This window comes from Talpa occidentalis, unplaced genomic scaffold (assembly GCF_014898055.3).
Source record: "Talpa occidentalis isolate TD23 unplaced genomic scaffold, MPIMG_talOcc4v2.1 talOcc4.9, whole genome shotgun sequence".
NCBI lineage: Eukaryota > Metazoa > Chordata > Mammalia > Eulipotyphla > Talpidae > Talpa > Talpa occidentalis.
Genome location: NW_023605305.1, coordinates 92,913,841 through 92,935,075, shown reverse-complemented (window position 1 = coordinate 92,935,075; position 21,235 = coordinate 92,913,841). Strand labels below are relative to the sequence as shown.

The following is a 21,235-nucleotide window of genomic DNA, read 5'->3' as shown; positions in this document are numbered from 1 at the left end:
ATTGCTACAATATGAGGGGGTTCTCCTTTCTCAGCTTTAGTTTCAATTTCTCAGAACTGGCCAGAGAGTATTCAGTCTTTGTATGTTAACAAAAATGAAGTTTTTTAATTTGTGTTTTATTATTTATATATTTGTTTAAATAGGTCAAGAGAAATGGGTGACTAAAATTCTCTTAGCTTGACTTCTTTAACTAAAGGCCTCCTCATTCACTCCGTTGCCCATTGTAGACTGCTTTTACGCCACCATCAAACTGCTCAAACTGCTCTCTCAAAGGTCACTTTTAAAAGAAAAAATAGGGCCTCCCCGGTGGCGCAGCGGTTGAGCTCTGGGTTGCGAAGCTGCCCGCGGTCTCTGCGGCGCCGGTTCGATCCCCGGCTGCTCCCCGGCCACCAGAGGAGGGTCCCACATGGCGCGCAGACCTCTCCTGCCGCCCGCTGCTCCCCTCAGCAGTGTACTTCGGTCCTTCTGCCTGCTCTGCTCCCCGCTCTGGCTCTGGTGAATTCTCTCACCCTCCCGCGCTTCTGACTGTACCCAGTGCATGTATAAACAAAAAAAACAAACAAACAAACAAATAAATAAATAAAACATGCCTCTATTAAAAAAAATAAAAAAATAAAAAATAAAAGAAAAAATAACTAATAACTAAATCTAATGACTTTCTTTTCTGTCTCTTTTTTTCCTTCTCCTAAATTCTCATTCTCTGACTCTCTTTTAGTTTTTCTTGAACTACAGATATCCTCCCAAGGTTTTTCTTTAAATTCTCTCTCTGATCAACTCCATTCATTCCCAAAACTTACACTATGTGCTGTCTGTTTTAAATGTTGCAAATGATTCTCATCTATCCTGATCCTCTTTACTGAAACTTATACACAATTTCCAAAGCTTCTTTGGCATCTTCACCTGCAAGTACTACTAGCTTCTTATTCCATATGTGTTCTGAATTATTATTTTCTAAGCTAGTGATTCTCAGAATGTTAGTTGGCTGGTTTGTTATGTTGGTCGGTTTGTTTCAAAGATTCCCATGTGTATTCATTTCCTAGGATTGTGGTAACAAATTACCACAAAGTGAATGGCTTAAAACAACAGAAATTTGTTCTCCTGCAGATCTGGAAACTAGAAATACAAAATCAAGGTGTCAGCAAGACTTTGCCGCCTTTGAAGTCTCTAGGGAAGTATCATCCCTTGCTTCTTTCTAGCTTCTAGTGATTGTCAGCAATCCTTGACATTCCTGGACTTGTAGTTGTGTTATTCTAATCTCTGCCTCTGTTAGTACATAGTGTTCTTCTCTGTATCTTTCCTTATCTCCCTCTTATGAAGACCCATTCATTGGATTTAGTGTCCACCCTATGCAGTGTGATCTCCTCTTGACTTGATTACATTCCAATAAGGTCACATTCACAAGAACTAGAGGCTAGAATTTACACATAACGTTTGAGGAGACACAACCCACTACATGTCAATAAAACACATCTTGGAAATGTGTTTATTTATTTATTTATTTATTTATTTTATTTGTTTGTTTTGTTTATACATGCACTGGGTACAGTCAGAAGCACAGAAGCACGGGAGGGTGAGAGAATTCACCAGAGCCAGAGCAGGGAGCAGAGCAGGCAGAAGGACCGAGGTACACTGCTGAGGGGAGCAGCGGGCGGCAGGAGAGGTCTGCGCGCCATGTGGGACCCTCCTCCGGTGGCCGGGGAGCAGCCGGGGATCGAACCGGCGCCGCAGAGGCCGCGGGCAGCTTCGCAACCCAGCGCTCAACCACTGCGCCACCGGGGAGGCCCCTTGGAAATGTGTTTAAACAAAGTCAGACAGATTTCATTATTACAAAAGTGCCTGAGTCTTCAATAAGCTAATGTGAATTCCAGGTTTCAACAAGAGTTATATATTGGTTATCACATGATGCTTTCCCCAAACTTATATAACCACAAAACACTCTTTGGCATGGAGCCCTTCAAAACACTAGTGTGTCAACACCATACTTTGTATGTTCTTTGACCCATGCTTCTCAGATTTTCCCATGCAGGTGCATCATCTGGGGATAGTGTCAAAATGTAGATTCTGATTCAATAGATACGTGCTGGAGGTGTGAAGTTCTGCCTTTCTCAAAAGTTTCCTGGATCTGCCTGTGCTTCTGGTCCTCAAACACACTTTGAACAGCTTGCCTCTAAGCCAAAATCTTTATTCCCACCAATCATGTTCCCTTCCTGAACTTCCTATCTTGGTTACTGTCATCACTTTCATCCTTTAAGTCAATCAGAAACTTGGGCATCAAATTTCCTTTCTTTCTCTCCTCCTCTTAATCCACCTTCAATCCAACTTATTGCCAAATTGTATTTGTCTCTTGTACAAAGTCTACTGTCTTCATTCCCATCACAGTATCTTAGTTCAAGACTTCAGTATCTTTCCAGGGATTATGAATCGCCTCCTTACACATCTTCCTGCCTTTCATCTTGTCTGTCCAAACTGTTGCCAGACACAGACATAATCAGGTCAGTCCCACTGCCGCTGAATGAAACCCCAATTGCTCATCATTGAGATATTTCAGGCCCCACAAAATCAGACCTTAGGATATGTTAAAGGAGCATTACATTTTTGGAGCATTACTCTCACTACTAATCCATGGTTAAACTATACTGTGCTTCCATCATGCTGCTGACTTTCCCCTGAACCCACCATGTGTGTTCCTATCTCTGAACCTTTGTCCAAGCTCCTACATGGCTAGCAAAGTCTTTCTTCTACCTGCTTTTCATAGCAAAAAAAAAAAAAAAAAGACTCATTCTTCTAAGTCTAGCATACATATAATCTCATTTGCTAAATGTCCCCCAAAGACAATTAATTTTTGCCTCCTTTATGTCCTCAAAGCATTTTGTTCACAACTTTACTCATAATACCTTTAGCACTATCCTATAACCATTTAAACATGGGCATGGCTTTTCTAACAGTTCCTTAAGGATAGTGATTCATTCATTAAACATATTCAGCGTTTATTTATTCACTCATTCATGCAAGAAGAAAACTGGCAACCATATATGTAACAAATGAATAAGTCACTAGGTACATAGGCATATTGACTGGAGGCAAGTCAAATGGCTCTGGATTATTTTCAATGAATGAACCACAGGCCTGAGTAAAATTGCAGATTACTGGAAGCCAAATTCAAAACTGCTGAATCAGAATTTGGGAAAAGGCGGGTTCTTAGGATCTAATTTCATCAAGAAATCCAGGTGATTCTAGTGTAGGTTAATAGGAGAGAACCACTGAAATTTAAAGTAAATAGTTCATTAGTACCAACATGTGCTACCAGTAACTTAAAAATATTTGAGATAGCAATTCTCCAAATCAGAGTGGAAAACACTACAAAGCAATGGAAAAAGTTAAGAAACCATACATATCATCAATAAAGAACAAAATTAATATAAAGATTTGTTGTCTTTTACACAGAAAACTTGCTGTTGAGCCTATAATCATTCTTTTTAACATTCTCTTGCCAAGGATAATTTAATGTACATGCTTATTTTTTAGTAAAGTCTGGCTATTCCAGTTACCACACTCTTCTAAAGCAGAATTTTTTTTTTCATAAGTGCTGTCTTTTCTCTAGGTAGATCTTAAAACCCACTGATCCCTAAGTCACCTAAATCCAATCCATTGCAACCACCTTACTCTTCACTACATGAAACTGAAGGCCACCTTGATAAATACGAGAGCTAAATGAAAGTTAAATTTGTCACATTCTTTATTTACCACGCCGCACACTTTCAGAGTTTCATAAAAAAAAAAAAAATCCACATAATTAGTTTAGCTTTGCCAGAAAAAAAATTTGAATGACAAGGTCAGGCTCCTGACCTTTTAGTAAATTAGAGAAGATTGCCATAAATTGCACAATATAATGAAACACCAATTTGCATATTTGCTGCTATATTAAAAGGGATCAGTTTTTAGCTCGCAAAGCAGAACAAACAAAAACATGCATTTTAATAACTCAAATTACTCCCAGGAAGTGACCCTCAGCAGAAAGCCTGATTATCACTACTTAATTAGAAGCCTTGGAAATCTAAATCCTCCTTTAAATCCTATTCTGGGTACAGTGAAAGATGAAGCCATGAGTTTTGTCTAAGATTCAATATTTACTCTTTACTAATATGTTTGCTGGAGAGACTTCCCAAGCATTATAAAGACATGCAAGAAAAAAATTTAATATTCAAAGAAAGAGTGCATAAAACCTGTGCTGGCTTGCAGGTGCAAAGCAATTAACAAGCTGGCATTTACAGTACTTTTAATTAATTAATTAAAAATGCAAAGCTGACTTTCATTTCTTTAAATGTTTGAACATTTTATCCATCAATAATAAAGCACTACATGCTGCTGGGTGACAACATCTGGTAAATGAAAAAAAGTTAGTCCAGCGTGGAAGTAAGTGAAGGCAGACTTAGAATTTGCTGGTGGATCCCTGTCTCTGCCACCCCTCCCCACCCCAATGAGTAGATTACTGAACTTCATGTCAGAGGGGAGGGGGGAGTGGCTTATTGCCTACTCTGCATCATAAATTAAAAGTGACAATATTTGAGGTGACGTGGTAATCCTGAATGGGAATGAAAACAAGGCTTGTTAACTACTCACCATTAAGGACTTGCTTTCTCTTTCCTTAGGGGAGCAGAGTTGTTTGGAATTGAGGCTACATACCTCCATCTTATTTATAAAGGTTAAAAACATAATTAGCAGAGGGAATTTCAATAATTTGCAAAAGAAGTGGGTAATGGCTTCTAATGTAATGCTGCTGTGACTAATTTTACAGCTGGACGCTGTGCGAACAACGACTTTACTATTCCCCATGAACTCATTTTTGGTCAGTACGTATTTAAAAACAACACCATTAATGTGCTTTAATTAAAACATAAATACTACAGTGCTACCTCAGTAGGCATTCACTCAGCTGGAACTAACTGTATTTGCTTAATCTACAATTTTAGATGTATTAGCAAAAATAAATGTTGGTGAATGTAAGAGCCTGATTACATATCTTGGGTAAATTGGTGATAATGAGTCAAGAGACTTTGTGTTCATTCACATATATTAGAATAAGAATCATTATGAAATTAAAGCTAAGATTAATCCTGCTAATGACACCACAGAGCATCTGGGAATAAGATAACCCAGATGTCAGATTCAGTGTGCTACTGTGCTGCTATTTGATAGAGTAACCCTTGAAGTGTTCTTCTAAGGCAGATAGTAGCTACCCACCCCCTCCCAGTGCCCGCACTTGAAATGCAAATGAGTGACAAGATAGTCTAATAATGAGAGCAGATTCTAGCAGTAAAGAAAATGAATAAATTAAAAAAAAAAAAACCCTCTGCACCACTGATAAGAACAAGCAGCAGGCACCCTGATGTCCTCAATTAGGGTGGATGACATCTGCTGAGCATTTCTCTCTAATAAAGCCCTCACTCGGTATTCCAAAGCACACGATTCTAACACTGTTAACATTTTAATGTCCTGGGCGTGCGTGGTAACATTAATTACAAGATGATTTGGATGACTTCTGAATCTCTTTTATGTCTTCCACAGAGGCGAACACAGCATTGTAGCTTTGATATCATAAATAAAATGGGGACGCCTGCCAAGCATGAAAGGTATCCCGAAGTCACTCACATCTGCTGCGTTGTCCTGAACCTCTGTAGCCAGGCAGCGAGAATCCTCTGGGCGTTGACGGAGGGTCAGCAGCCGTGCATTTTAGGGGAGACTGTGGCTCTCAAGGATTTTTTTTCCCTTATGCTAAAGGTGAACATTTTTGTTGCTGTTTTTAATTCCTAATGAGCTTAAAGTCCAATTAATATTTTTCTAAGCACAGTTTACTTTCCTAATAGCTATTTTCATGAGCTTTGGCAGATGTCACCAGGGCTTTCTTGGCTGGCTGGAAGACAGGGGTTGTTTCTCCCCTTGTACAATAGAGTAGCACAAAGTACTGCCTCTCTACGGCCTGGGAGTGGAGAGCCAGGCAGGGGAGAGAAGTGAGAAGAAATGCCGGAATCCTACCACATTGGTGGCGCTGTTTACCACCACCCATAAGAAGACACTATTATTGTCTGAATACTGTAGAGAGGAAAGCAGGGCTCAGAAAACTAATGTGGTTTGCTTTTAAAGTATTAGACATATAACAAGAAGCAGAACCAGGACTTGAACCTGTATTTGACAGAACTCAAGGTCAAGATCTCACTGTTCTTTTCACCACACCTGTGGAAGTCATTAGGGCCATTCCCCAATGTTCTGGGTCTCCCCTATTGGGGGCATGTGGCCAGATTACACATCCTCACCTCCTTTCAAGTTAGTGCGGCTGTGTGAACGTTGACTAGAGAAATGGAAAGGGAAGTTCTAAAAGTCACCGTGTGACTCACCGTCCTTTTTCCTCTAGGAATAATGGATATCTCCTCTGGGGAAGACTTGGAACAGAGCCCACTGCCAACCTCTTAAGGCACATGAAGACTGAGCTGGAAAGAAACCTTTTTATTTAAGCCTCGGAGATTCTGAAAGTGCTGGAGACCGCAGCATAACTGAGTCTGTCCTGACGAATACAACAGGGCATCACGTGGACAGCCAGGACAAGCCTGCAAAGCCTCAGCTGGCCTCGGGGATGGGTGAAGATGGACGAGAGAAAATAAAAATGTGGGGAGATGTGATTTGAAAGGGAGTGTGAGAACTTTAAGAGAAAAAAGCTCTTTCGTGAACCCTAGTGGGTGCTGTTTGCATCATGTGTGCGGGTGGCTCCCCCTAGAGTTCGCAGGCCCTGACCTGCAAGAGCAAATGTAGCAGCCCTGTCCTCCCTGGTCCTGCTGGGCTGAGAACAGGACTCCCCACTCTTCACGGACTAGGCCAGATTTGCAGGATGAGCTGGGTATAGAAGTCATCGTCTCAGCCAACAAGCACATGCCCAGCCCAACGAGGAGCCGGCTCACTGAAAACGTCAGGAGCAATTCATCAAACGTATTAGGCCGCTTAACCATGAATCAAAACTAATTCAGATGACAGATTACTGGACGCATATTAATAAAAGGAAGCAATGTCACACAGTCATAACACATGTGTCTTATCCAAATGTGAAAGGAAGAGAAAGGACCCCTTCGGCTTCTCATGATCGGTTCACAGAAAAACAGTGTCCAGGGGAAAAGAGAAAACCAGGCACAGCAATGAGACAATACATTAACCTGTTAGCGTCCAGCCCCCTTTCTCTCTTATTTCTCTATCTTAGCAATGTTTGGACCCCTCCAGCAAAAAATCCTGATCCTCTACTGCAGTGACAAATCCTAATTCTCTCTTGCCAACTCACCCTATTCAAAAGGTCTGCAGATAGCCAAAACTACGAGTGAACAGTAGAGTGAAAATTCCCAACCACCAATCGAAAGTTCTGCAGGCCAACACCACCGCCCCCCAACCCCGTGGATCCACAAGAGGACATCTGCAGAACTAAAGCAATCAATTGCGCCTCCTTGATCAGAGCCAGAAGGGACCTCAAACTGCCACATGTCACAGCTGCAGCGTCCTTCCCCTCACCTGTGGTGTCCCCTCCCTTGCCACCCCCGTGGAAATGGCCAGTGACTGCATTTGCTAAGGAGCATTAGAAAGGATCTGGCAGGCACTATTTACAATAGCTAAGCTTTGGAAACAACCCAAATGCCCAAAAATAGATGACTGGATCAAGAAGATGTGGTACATATACACTATGGAATATTACTCAGCATTCAAAAAAGATAAACACATGCAGTTTGCAGCAACATGGATGGAGCTGGAAGGGATCATGCTCAGCGAAATAAGCCAGAAAGAAAAAGAAAAATACCGGATGGTCTCACTCATAGCAGGAATCTAGAAAACTTAAATAAGGGACCAGGGAAATGAATAACTATAAGAAAGTGAAAATCAAAATCAACAAACAACTATGAACCAGAGACACTCTATGGGGGGGAGGGGAGGGGAGGGATTGGGGTCAAAATAAGGGGATTGCAATTGTATGGGGAATATAAAAATAAAATTTATAAAAAGAAAAAAAAAGAAAGGATCTGCCAGGAGTAAATCAGCCCCACAATTTGAAGCCCCACATTTTTTTAATTTTTTATTTTTTTATTTACATATTTATTTTTTAATTTTTTATTTACATCATTGCTCATTTTTAAACAATATATGCTTCCCCCACCCATCAGGTGTAGTCCCCATAGAGTTTCCTTCGCCATTGCACCCATGCACCTTCACCTCAGTCCCTGTGCTCCTCCCTCTCTCCCTCTGATCCCTCTCCCACCTCCTCCCCTGCAGGATGTCTCTGGTTTATAATTGTCTGTTTTTGGCTTTGTTGTGTTTTGTACTGTTATTATTGTTTTTACACTGATGTCTTATTTGGTTGCCCTATATTCCTGCTATAAGTGAAACCATCTGATATTTTTCTTTTTTCTTCTGACTTATTTCACTGAGCATAATTCCTCCTAGCTCCATCCACATTGCTGCGAATGGCATGAGTTTATCTTTTTTTATTGCTGAATAATATTCTATTGCATATATATATATATATATATATATATATATATATACCACATCTTCCTGATCCAGTCATCTATTTTTTGGACATTTGGGTTGTTTTCAGGTTTTACCTATTGTAAATAGTGCTACAATAAACATAGGGGTACAGATGGTCTTTTGAATCAATGTGTTTGTGCCCTTTGGGTAGATCCCTAAGAGTGGAATTGCTGGGTCATATGGTAGTGGAGTTCCAAGTGTTATCTGTCTTTCCACTTACAAGAATGCCCCCAAAAGTCCTAATCTGGATTAGGAGTGGAAAATCCCTGTAAGAGAAGCTGGGCAAAGCGGGTCAGCTGCTTCCAAAGATGTAGAGGGTAGCTACACTTAGCTTCACAAACTCCACCCAAGCAATTTCCCAATGAAAGGGAGCTGATCCCTAAGTGTATGATCTGTAAAGTGAGGTAACAAGGTAAATCCTCATGCGGTTGCTCAATAGCACCATGGGTTTCTTTCCCCTGTGCCATTGCATCAGTCACACCCTTCTGAAAAAGACTTCCAGAGGGACTCAGTGAACACTTACTCATCCTTTAAGGCACAAGTCAAATGGACCTGCACAGCCTTCTCAGATCCACTCGACTATAGCTCTGAGCAGGTCCCCTCTGAGGCACTGAACTCACTAGACTATCATATAAATGTCACACGTCCACCCCCACAGTGGTGCTGTGCCCAGTCCCTGGCAGTGTGCTTGGCACCTGCAGCAGTCAACACCGACTGACTGAAAGGGTTACATGAATATTGATGGTGGGAGGCAGATTTAAGACATTGTGCCATCTTGGAAGATAAATAGTGCCCTATATTTTCTTACCAGGTGCTTAAGGACTAGTTCAACTATTTCTTCTGACAAACATATAATACTTTTTATCTCCTTTCCTAAGGCTTCTGCAATGCCTTTATACCTTCCCAGATACGTTTTTAGTCTCTTAATAAGGTGTCCTCAGATAAGTCTCATCCAATTAGCATTATTTTGTGCCCGGCTGTGACAAGATAACTGAAAAATCAATGAAAACAAAGGCTGAATGGCCTGAGTTCTCATGACTGAGTGGGCTCCTAGGTGTCTTTTATGCAGAATAATTTATGGAAACATACTTTAAATACAGACATTCCCATCTGTTTCACCTTCACTCTTGAGGGGAAATAAAATAGGAGGGTATTCAGTCTGTTTTCAACCTAATATTTTTAACCTCTTCTTTGCAGTATTTGGAAGCCCTGATCCCACACCTTTGGACAGTATGGCAGGGGCAGAGACGAAGGACAGCAAGCAGCCCATATGTTGTTCATGAGCTCGGTGCCAGGCACTGGGCTAAGGATTTCAAGATCCCAATGGCTTAGTCTGTCGGAGACACAAAGGGCATTTTAAAAGTAAATGGTAAATATGTAAGCACCCTCTGGGGACAGTTGAGATGACATCTGCACTCAGTTATAAGGGAAGGTGGAAGAGGAGAGACCAGGCACACAATAAGGGAAGAATCAAGGCAAGAGAGCAGAAAGGGACCTGGGTGACCTGGGGCACTTAGAACAGTGATGTCAGAAAATGTGTTGGTAAGTGAGGGGTGAAGCCTGGGAGACCCAGGGGGGCCAGGGGTGCTGGGCTAAAAAGACTGACTTTACTGATAATGGAGACCCCCCTGAAGTTTGAAAGAAGCAGTGACATAACTTCACCTGCATTTTTAAGGGGCATTTTGAAAGGATACTGGGGAGAGAGGGACAACTTGAGGTCCCGTTAGGAATTGTGCAGGAATGCTAAATAAATAAATCATGGAGGTTTAATTTGTTTGGTAATCAGAATAAGGACAAAATGTCAAGGTGATAATTTCATTTAACGGAAAAGATAAGTGCTATTTAGAAACAAAATAGCTGTAAAAAAAAAAAAAAACAACAACTGAATCTTAAAAGAGAATTTTAGACCTTTCAAAATGTAGTCAATACTGGCTTTTTCTTAAGAACCTACTTACAGCTGCCGGCAGGGGGCGCCCTACAGTCAAGCCAGGGAGAGAGCACAGCGTGAAACTGACAGTCTTGCAGTATTGCTGCCCTTATAGAGGTTTGTACCTGAGAAGGTTGCTGCAAAAGAAGAAAGTGGGACAATAAGGCAGGAAACAAGGAGAGTCAAAGAGTTTCAAAAGGCAAACTGGGATGAGTTTTGCTAAACAAAGAAAAAACCATTCTGTTTTAAGGGAGATATTAAATTTTCATAGTTATGGTGACTACTATAATTCAGAAAGACCAAGTCTATCCTCCCTGACCTCAGTGCTCACTGATGAATAATCTGCATAAAAATCAACATGTTCTAAAAAAATAAATCAACATGTTCTTCAACGAGCTTTCATGAAACCGCCATCCAAAAATTTATCTTTACCTCTGTGATAAAGTGACTTATAAGCATTATAAAACCACTATGGTGTATACCTTAAACTTATACAGCAATATTTGTCAATTATATCCCAATAAAACTGGGGGGGAAATATATATGCTTGGTCTTCCCCCTCCCCCATTTCTGGCACAGAGCTCCTAAAACTTAGAATTTCCTAAGTGATGAGAGTAACAAAGGAGTCTTTTGTTATGTTAATGAGATGACTTTTAGGCTACACCTAAGAGTGGAGGCTGCTTGCAAAAAAATTTATCAGTTCTCAGAGGTTGAAATTTTCAGTAACTACATTTGCTTCCTCTTACCCCACGGAAGGAGAGGGGCTGGAGGTTGGACCAGTTGAGGATGATCCATGATCTAATGAACTGTGCTAGTGTAATGGGGCCACCATGAAAACCCAAAAGGACAGCGTTCAAAGAGCTGAGCTCTTGTCAATTCCAGAAGAGCAGTGCACAGGGAGAGGGCATGGGCATTCCATGCTCTTTCCCCACAGCTTGTCCTGTGGATCTCTTCCATCTGGCTGTTTCTGAGTTATACATATTTCTTTATAATAAACCAGCGATCTAGTGAATAAATGGATTTCCTGGGTTCTAAGAGCAGCTCTAGCAAATTAAATCGAACCCAAGGAGGGCATCATAGAAACCTCTGATGTATTGCCAGAGGTCAGATATACAGGTAACAATGTGGGCACCTGACTGGCACCTGAATTGGAGGTGGATGAGGTTTATCTTTTTGGATCCTTAACCTATGGAATCTGTTGCTGTCTCCAGGGTGACGGCGTCAGAACTGAACTGAGCTGGGTCTGGACAATTGCTCCTTATTGGTGGTAAAACCCACACAGAGAGGTATTGGGTAAAATAACCTTTTAATTAAAAAAATCATTTCAATGTTAGCCTTTTAAGATGTGAACTTAATTCTTACTATTAACCGCTTCTCATGTGACGAAACTTTTACTTCATCTCAGTTTCAAAGAACACAGCAACTAGTCCTGCTTTTCCGGGGTCTGTTGATGAGCTAATGTCACGCCTAGTCATATCTTTGTCCTTCAATATCAAAGAATATTAACTTTGTCTGTCTCTATATTTATTTTCTCATCCCAGCTCCAGAATCACTCCAACCAATAAGAGGTGTGGGGGATTGAGTGGGTGAATATAGCTGCTTCATGGGGACCAATGGAGGCTTAGTGCCCCCATGCTGGGCATCTGGAGACTCCACCTGTCCCACGTCATGTCACGGGTGTCACTAGAGAGTATTCCTTGTTATAACACCTGCTGCTATATCAGGATATTTTACTCTGTACATTAGCTTTTCCATGGTCTGAAATGACATATCAGGTACAGAATGCAATCCAGGAGTTCTAGCAAAAAGGGGCCCCAAAGGACCACATTAAATGTGCCATCATAAACCTGAACTTTTAATTATTTGGCCCGCTCCCCTTGTGCCCAGAATTATTTCCCAATATTTCTATAACTATTCTTGGCCAGCAGACTGCACAGTAACTCTTACTCAACCACAGTTGTTTCTTTACTGTCTCTCTTCTTTCTTTCTGTGGGTGAAAGAGCCCCTTTAATAAAAGTGATCGTCTCAGAGGAAACTTAAATCCCACTGCCTCCCTCCAGTACTGCACTTAATACTGTGTGTTTAACACCACCTTGGGGATTACACTTAAATCCTGGAAAATCTTTAAGCAGCAACACACTGGCAACAGGAAGCTCATCGTCCCTTGAGATATCAGGGACAGGGGAGCGCTAGAGTGATGAGCTGTCTGCGAGGGTGGGTGTCCACAGGATGAGAAACTGCTCACAGAGAGGAGCGGAGGTGACCAGCAGGCTCTCCCTCCACAGCCGGCAGATGGACCAGACGCCGAGGGGCTCAGATTTCCGGAATGAAATGAACAGACATGGTCTCAGGAAGATGTAGGTGGCCTGCACAGTCATCCATGCTCTCCTTACCCACTATCGAGATCGGGTTTACACCACCCCAGAAAAGGAATTTAGCGATTTCTTAAAATTTTTTTCTCTAAAGGAAATTCACCAGTGTGTGCATACACACACACACAAATGCACAAGCATGTGTATACACACACATGCACATGCACCATCATTCATTCCAGGATGTGATAAACTTCACTGGGGATTTCTTCATTGCCACCAACCAAATTTTTTCTGCCTAAAACTCAAACCCATTCCAGTTTTTCTCTGTAATCATGATAGAAGGAAATAGCTGGTTATTCTTTAGGAAAAAACTTTAGCACACACCATTTCTTTATAAAAAATACATACACATTTTTAAAGCAGCAAGCCAGAAGCAACCCCAGAAAGCATCATTATAGTCGCCTCTTAGATTGAGCCTCCAGAATGGCTGTGCATTCTCCTATAAACATTGCTGTGCGTCAGCTCTACAGGAAAACAGTGATGGGTGTGGCATTGTTATTGTATGTTAAATAACCAGGCTCTTGACAACAAAGCCTTTAAAAGGGGGGAGGGGGCATTCTTACAGTCCTATTGCAAATGGGTCACTGACTATTACCCTGGATTCTTTGAACTATGAGACAAATACTAAAGAAAAGTCTTGTCTTAGAAATTACACTTTTAATAAAATACTAGTGGGCACTGACTGCAATGACTGATCGTGACAAAAAAGGACAACTAACGGTCTTTCCTACAGTTTCCAAGCCCAAAATCCACCTGGTGATTTGTGTGTATTCACCCTCTGATCTGGCAAGAAAGTTCAAGGACAAAAACAAGTGATAAACCAAATAAACATTTTGCTTTCAAAAATCCATTTTGCGTTTTACCACCTGAAATACCACGGCTTAAGAAAAAGGCAGTTTTGATCTGAAAGAACAAAGGAAAAGATACACTAGGATGGATGAGCTGGCTTCGCTCTGCTTAACTCCGGCAGCGCTGGCAAATTTGCTGTTTCCCTGCAATCACTTTACCTGCCCACATGTGAAATGAAAGCTGCATCCCACATCTCTATTACTCGGAGATGTATTGGAATTTTCCTGTTTTCCTGCTCCATGCAAGAGCTTGATCTCTACTTCCTTTTGAAGCTAGGACTCGTCAGTCCTCCGACTTTCTGTCAAAAGCAAGAAGAAATTCTTTGTATATCAGCACTTACCTTACTGAGAGGAGAAAAGAGAATAATAAGGTGTTTACTTAGGGGATTAATAAATAAAAATTAATCCATTAAATAGAAAAGCTATTCAATTGAGAAGAAAAAACAGTGAAATTTGTATTTCTGCCTTTAAGAAGATACTGTAAGATTTAAGATTGCAAATACTGACGATGGCTTTGCACAGTTCATGGTCTCCAAACCCCCCCCTCCACCCTTCCCTCTTTAAAGCCACCATAGGAACACTCGCTATATAAGGACCTCTGACTGTTAGGGGGAAAAGGATGTCCCAAAGCAAATTCCATATAGGCTTTGTGGACTCCACCCCCACCCCAGGTCAAAGCCAAAGACACTGGGAACTCCAAATCCCATCACCACCAAAGGGAAGGTGGCTGGGACCTGAGGGTGGGGTTAAGCAGCCAGGTGTATACAAAAGGCAGACACGTGGGCTTTGGGGATCCCCCATTTTGGCTCCCTGCCAGCTCGCAGCGTCCGTCCGGCCAGCTCTGAGAGTGACTTTGGGTTTCCAGGTCGTCGGATCGGGTAGGACGCATTAAAGACTTTATTTCCCTATTTTCTCCCTGAGTTGTACATTTTCCTTATTTCTTTTTCTCTTGTAAATAAACCTTTTATTAACCCTTTTGTGTGTGTCTGTAGTAGAGTATTCATAAGTCCCTTTAAAGCGCGCCGGGTGAGGACCCACAGCCAGGAACCCGTTTAATATCAGGGTTGCTCTATAACATGACTAGCCCAAGGTATTTTGTCCTGTCTGATCTCACAGAGAGATCCTTGGTGGAAACTTGTTATAGGGTCAACCTAAACTAATTTGATTCTATCCCAGTTAGCCTTTTAATTTTAAATGAGAAGTTGTTTCAAACTAACTTGTATCTTCTTCATGAGAGAGGTGATCAAGTTGACTTATTCATGAATGATTTCCATGTTGGTGCTGACTGTAAACCCATTTCACTGCTTCACCTTGTAAGAACATGCCTGATTTCCACCACCCATTCTCCAAAAGTTTAGAGAGCGCCAACTCTATGTCTACTTAATAACAAACACAAAGATAATAAGCTGCAATCTGGCCTCAGTCCAGTGACCATTTAAAACTAAATACCAAAGAAACTAATGGCCTCCTAGTTTGTAAATTATAGCAGCAACTTGAGTGCTAAACACTGATTCTTTTTCCTCAAAAGGAACACCATCTTTCAGCTTTTGCATCCCACTGCTTCAGATGACTGTGATAATAAGTATGTCCAGAGGTGGGCTGGCACTCACCCCCATGAAGATACTGTTAAGCTCTAGTAATCCAAAGGGTATAAAAAATGCAAACAGGAGGCTAATCAGTTGTCTGCTATCTTCAGGATTGTCAGCTGATGACGGCCTGAACACAGGAAGTTTTAATTTCCTCAAGCAAGACTCTCCATGCCCCATCCCATCCCAGGACCACCATTCCAGGTCACGTGATTTTAAAGAGGCAAACACCACTCAGAACTAAATGTAGAATCTTATAGGATGATGCGAATTGGATAATTGGGATTCTGGACTCAAAAATCTGTTTTCATGATAACGTATCTGCACACTGCCCATTTCTTTTTTTTTTTTTATTTGTGGGACCCTCCCCGCTGGCCGGGGAATGAACCGGCGCTGCAGAGGCTGTGGGCAGCCTCACAGCCCAGCGCTCAACCGCTGCGCCACCAGGGGAGGCCCCACACTGCCCATTTCTTTGGAAACACCAATGTCCTTTTCCATGACCTATTTTTCAGATAGGAAAAAGAAAATATAAGCACCTAAATGGAATGAAGATTCACCCTACCACCATTGCCTGCTGCTATTTAGAGAAGGTGTTGCCTTAGAAGACAATTAGTACAGGTAATTGATTATTGCTGGAAAGAGTGACTACACAATATCTCTTCCAAACCTACAGTTATTGTGCTTAGTAGCACTTACCCAGCTCTGAACTGGTATCTAAACAATAATCTCAAGCCACAAAGTAACCTGGATTCACTGATCTTGGTGTACCTTGCATCATAGTTTTTCTTGGAGATGATGACATATCAGGACATAGGGTGGCCAAAGCAGAGCATGCTACAACTGTTTAAGGTTTCTTCAAGGTAAATTCGGGCATGTAGTTAAATCCCTAGGCTGGCCTTACTAGATGGAGTAAAACTCTGGGTCCTCAATCACACATTTGTTTTGTCATTAGAACAGATGTAGAACTATTTTCTGAGTTGAAATCTAGATCTATCTCTATATCCTCTCTAGGCTCATCTTCAAGCAGAGACAAAACTTTCCTCTCCAGGAAGTCTTCCTTACTCATTTTCCACAAGTTACTTCTTGCTTCATTGTCTGTGATAACAGACCTAACAATTTATGTGACCTTTTATCCCAGCTGCAGGCACTTTTCAGGGAGCACAGACTGCAAAAAAAAAAAAAAAAACCACCTCAGCTAAAGGAGTGCTTTTTGGAAGAATTTCCCAGAGGAGAGAGTCACTCCATCTCTCCAGAATCTCAAAGTTATAACCTGGACTAAGCCAGTCCCAGAGAACTGGGTAGGAAGACAGTGTTGTCAATTAGCTGTGGCAAAATATCTTTACGGAAGTTGCAATTTGGCAGGATGGCTCCTTTTGCAATAGGCAAAAAGTTGCCTATTTGCAGGGAATGAAATTAGGCGATATAGATATCTTTGAAAATAATGATTTGAGAAATACTTAGGTAATAAATATCTGTTCCTGGTGACTTATTGGAGGGACACTATGAACAGAAAGAGCAAGGAAGACCAGATTTCTGACATGGATCACCTGATGGTGATGGTGCATTAAAATTAATGATTTGGGGCTCAAATGAGGCTGTGCAGAGTGTGAAGTGCTTGAGACCAGCACACATTTGAATAAATGAGTCAGAGGTCACACAAAAACCACAGTCCAGGGCCTCCCTGGTGGTGCAAGGAGTTAAGCACTGCACTATGAAGCAATTCGCAGCCTCTGCAGCACAAGTTCAATCCCCAGCTGGCCAGGAAGCTACCCACATGGCGCAGCAGACCTCGCCTGTCTCGCCTGCTGCTCCCCTCAGCAGTGTGTTTCAGTCAGTCTGCCTGTTCTGTTACCCACTCTGTCTCCGGTGAACCCTCTCACCCAGCTTGCCTCTGGCCTGTGCCCCAGCTTTTGTATGCATAAATAAATAAATCTTTAAAAAAAAAAAGCCACAGTCCAGCAGGTCAGCTGGGAACATCAGTGGTTTAAGAAGCCAGCACAGGGAAAGGAACGGAGAAGATTATTTTGGAAAGAAAGTTTAGTAGCACATACACCACAACATCAATTCCTAAATTAGAAATCATTTGACACCAAATGACATGCAGTTGACAATGTGACCATTAAGCCTAGAAATACAAGAGCCCACCAATTCCACTGATTTAGAAGCAAACAAAAGATTCAACCTCGACAGGTTACTTCTCACCAAATACAGATATTTTTATTGACTTCTACCTTGATAAGAATGTTTCAATAAAGAGGGAAAAAAAAAACCAGATTGTCTGATCAAAAGAAAACTGTGACTTCAAAATAGACACTCGTTTCTCGAGGGGTAATATCTGCACAAATATCCAACAAATTATGAACAGAAATTCTCTCTTAGGCAGATAGGTTAAACTCCCATTTTCTTGTACTTTACAGTCGTATTAAAGTTTTTCTAACGATCAAGAATTTTTTAGCAGAAAAAAAATTAAAGCTTAGAAGAAAACAAATTGGAGATATATATGTATGTGTGTCTAATCTTTCCAATAAATTTTTATCCTTTCTCTGCTGCCTTCTTCCATCTTTGCCATCAATTTAAAGAAAACTGCTTCCCTTTTACCTATATCTGCTGGACCAGTAAATACCAAAGAAGTCAGGTTGGAGGAGGAAACTGTGACCTCCAGTGTAAGTAACTAGAACACAGCCTGTCCTTTGGCAAAGCTGCTGCCTCTCTACAGGGGATGACTCAACAGAAATAGAAAGTGAGCTCCTGGTGAAACCACTATCTGTCACCCACAAGCAGCCCTGGCCCCCTAGTCCTCTAACCAAGTAGCAATGAAGCTTTTTGACCATTTCCGCAGACCCTTCCCCTCTGTCTCAGTCTTTCCCGAGGTCATTCCTGCATGCTGTGCCCTGCACTTGCAGCTCTGTCAGACCCTAGCTGGGAACGAAAGGTCAGCCACCTGGGCCAGGAGGGGCGTCTGCCCGCTGCCCTGCAAGGGCTGTTGGTTTCACATTTACAGATAGAATCTTTCCCCTGTTGCTCGCACTGATGAACCTAATGGCTACCTGGCATGCCAAGGTTCACAGCCATCTGCTGTGCTGGCAGCACGCCCTCATCAAAGGTGGCCTGTCCTGTTCGGATGGAGGTGGGCATGGCTAGCAAGCCAACGCAGGTTTCAAAAGTAGGCCTAGTGGATGTATCGATGATGCCTTATTTGCAAGGCCTCCTGGCAGCTAGCAAGGCCTAATGAACACACGCCAAGCTGTGTTACCAGCAGCAGGTCTACCAACAAGTGTTGGCATGACATCATCATGCTGTTGTTTATTCTGTCTCCCTTTCTTTCATTGGTCATCCGGTATGGAATTATGAGCTTAGAGGAGGTAAAGCTGGCTGCCTGGACATCTTCTGGGTGACCAAGCACAGGACAAAGGCGATAGTACCATTTGTGGGAGAACCCACTATGAGTAAGGTAAGTGCAGCTGATTACGCTGTCACCAGGCCGAGGTCCTCGCTTAAGGCGAGGCTCTGTGGCCAGGAATGTGCCTTTCTACAGGCCTCATGTGTGCATTGAGTGGAACATGCTTATACTAAAAAAAGTATTTACTATGTTTTGGGCATTCTTATTTTGAGGGTGTCCTGTGTTTTTATTTGTTAAATCTGGTAATGTTACTTTCAGATCCAATTAAAAACAAAAAGGAGGAAGTGGCAAGGGAACAACCTTAAAGAGTTTGGAATTAGCCCAGGAGAGTTGGCAGATGATGTCATAGAATCATAGTGACTTAGAAAATCCTTGTGAAAATAACTCCTCGCTGATGCCTGATGTGCCTTAGATTGCAGGAAGATTTCAACTTCAAATGCAAATTGAGTCATTTTAAATACCAACAGCATCTCCCAAGTTTTATCTTTCTTCTTCCCTTCTATACACACATGCATTTGCACTTGTGGGTGAACACAGGAGCATGAACACACACACACACACACACACACACACACACACACATCCTCCAGTCAAACTGTTTCCCTACTGGTCGGTCCATGCAAAGCCAGGCAAAGTCTCCGTAGCTACCCAGACTGGTCTCCTTCATTTGTAGTCGTATCCTTCAGACAAGCAGAGCAAACAGAAAGAGCGCTGACTTCCAGAGTCCATTCGATCTAGTTTGATTGCCAGACTTGATACTTAATAATTATAAGCCCTTAGGCAATTTTCTTCATAATTTGTTAAATGACAAATTCTAAGGTTTTATTTCCACATGCTCAGCGCATGAGTCCTAACCTTGCTCAACTGATATTCCCAGATTACCACCAAAGTCAATGACCTAACACACAGCAGTTACTGAAAAACAGTAGTCACTGCTCCTGTGGCTGCTGTTATTTTCATTGCATTATATTGTTCAAGGCACAGCTCAGGAGCACTGAGATCCAGAAATTATATAATTGTATACACAGATTTAAATCTTAGTGCTTTCTTTCTCTTTCTTTCTTTTGCTCATAAGCTTTGGGACTTTATTCTGCAGATCTGCACCTTGGCTTATTCACATGTGAAATGGGCGTACATACTATGCCTGGAAAATGAGAACGGCCATACAACAACGGTTATTAATATTGCCTTTAATTTCCATTGGGTTACACTGGTTTACATCAATGTCTGTGCTTTAGAAGTATAGGATCTCCCCCTCAGGTGTTACTGCCATACTGCACCAAAACACCTAGAGCCGACCCATAGTCCATTGTGTCCCCTCCCTACTTAATTCCCCCACCCCATGCCTCCATTCTATAGTCAGATTTCTAGGTTCATTCTCACTTTGCCCTTATCTGACCCTTTTGTTTCTCTATAGTCCACATATAAGTGATAACTTCCGTATTTGTCTTTCTCCTTTTGACTTATTTTGTTATCACAATCCCCTCCAGCTCCATCCATGTTGCCACAGAGGGCAAGGGTTGGTCATTTGTGAGAACTGAGTATTCAATTATGTACATATACTGCATCTTCCTGATCCACTTATCTATATTTAGGCTTTGGTTGTTCATAGCATCGCTATTGAGACTAGTGCTGCAACAGGCATGGGAGTGCAGGTTCCCCCTTTGAATTAGAGGGTTTTTTAATTCTTTGAGTAAATAGCTAGGAGCAGAATTGCTGTGTGACAGATCCATTTTAATCTTTTAAAGAAACCCGCACACTGCCTCCCTTGGGTGCTGGACCAGCCTACATTCCCACCAACAGAATACAAGGGTTCCTTTTTCTCCACAGCCTCACCAGCACTTGCTGTTTCTAGTCTTTTGGAGATGGGCCACCCTCACAGGTGTGAGCTGGTATCTTACTGTGGTTTTGATTTGCATTTCCTTGATGATAAGTGATGATGAGTGTGTTTTTTCTGTTTGTTTGTTTGTTTGTTTGTTTGTTTTTCATGTACCTATTGACTATCTGTATGTCTTCTTTGGAGAAATGCCTATTTAGCTATTCTGCCCACATTTTCTGCCCATATTTCCTTTTTGTTGAGTTGTATTAAGTTCTTACTAGATCCTTGATATCAGCCCATTAATGGGCAAATATTTTCTCCTGTTCAGTAGAGCATCTTTTTGTTTCAGTGTTGGTTTCTTTCACTGTGCAGGATTTCTTTAGCGTTATTTTCTATGATGTAGTCTCAGTCCACTAGCCCAAAATGGTGCAATCCCCCTCTGAATTTCTTTAGTGCATGTATCAGTCCCCATGAATTTAATTCTTAGGATGTGTCTTGTCTTCCCAACTATGCTCCCAATGGCAGCTCATGGAGGATTTGATGAAGGTGGTAAGGAAGATGAAGCAGGCTTGTAGGGCACTGATCTGAGCAAGCAGACAAATGAGTGCTTCAGACTCTGAGGCTGGACAGGCAGCAGATTACCTCTACTTGCAATACCTACTGTATACCAGACACTGTGTTAGACACATACAGTCTCTTTCATTGAGTGTCATATCAACCCTCT

At 41.8% G+C, this 21,235-nt stretch overlaps 1 long non-coding RNA gene across 2 annotated transcripts in view; it reads right to left on the bottom strand.

Moving 5' to 3' along the window:
- LOC119235710 (uncharacterized) overlaps positions 1–21,235 on the bottom strand; it is a 101,086-nt gene that overhangs the window by 34,969 nt on the left and 44,882 nt on the right. For both annotated transcript variants that reach the window (XR_005122895.2, XR_008550332.1), the window contains exons 3-4: positions 13,866–14,005; positions 10,512–10,620 (exon numbers count right to left, since the gene is read on the bottom strand). This is a non-coding gene — a long non-coding RNA (uncharacterized LOC119235710). The remainder of the gene's footprint in view (positions 1–10,511; positions 10,621–13,865; positions 14,006–21,235) is intronic.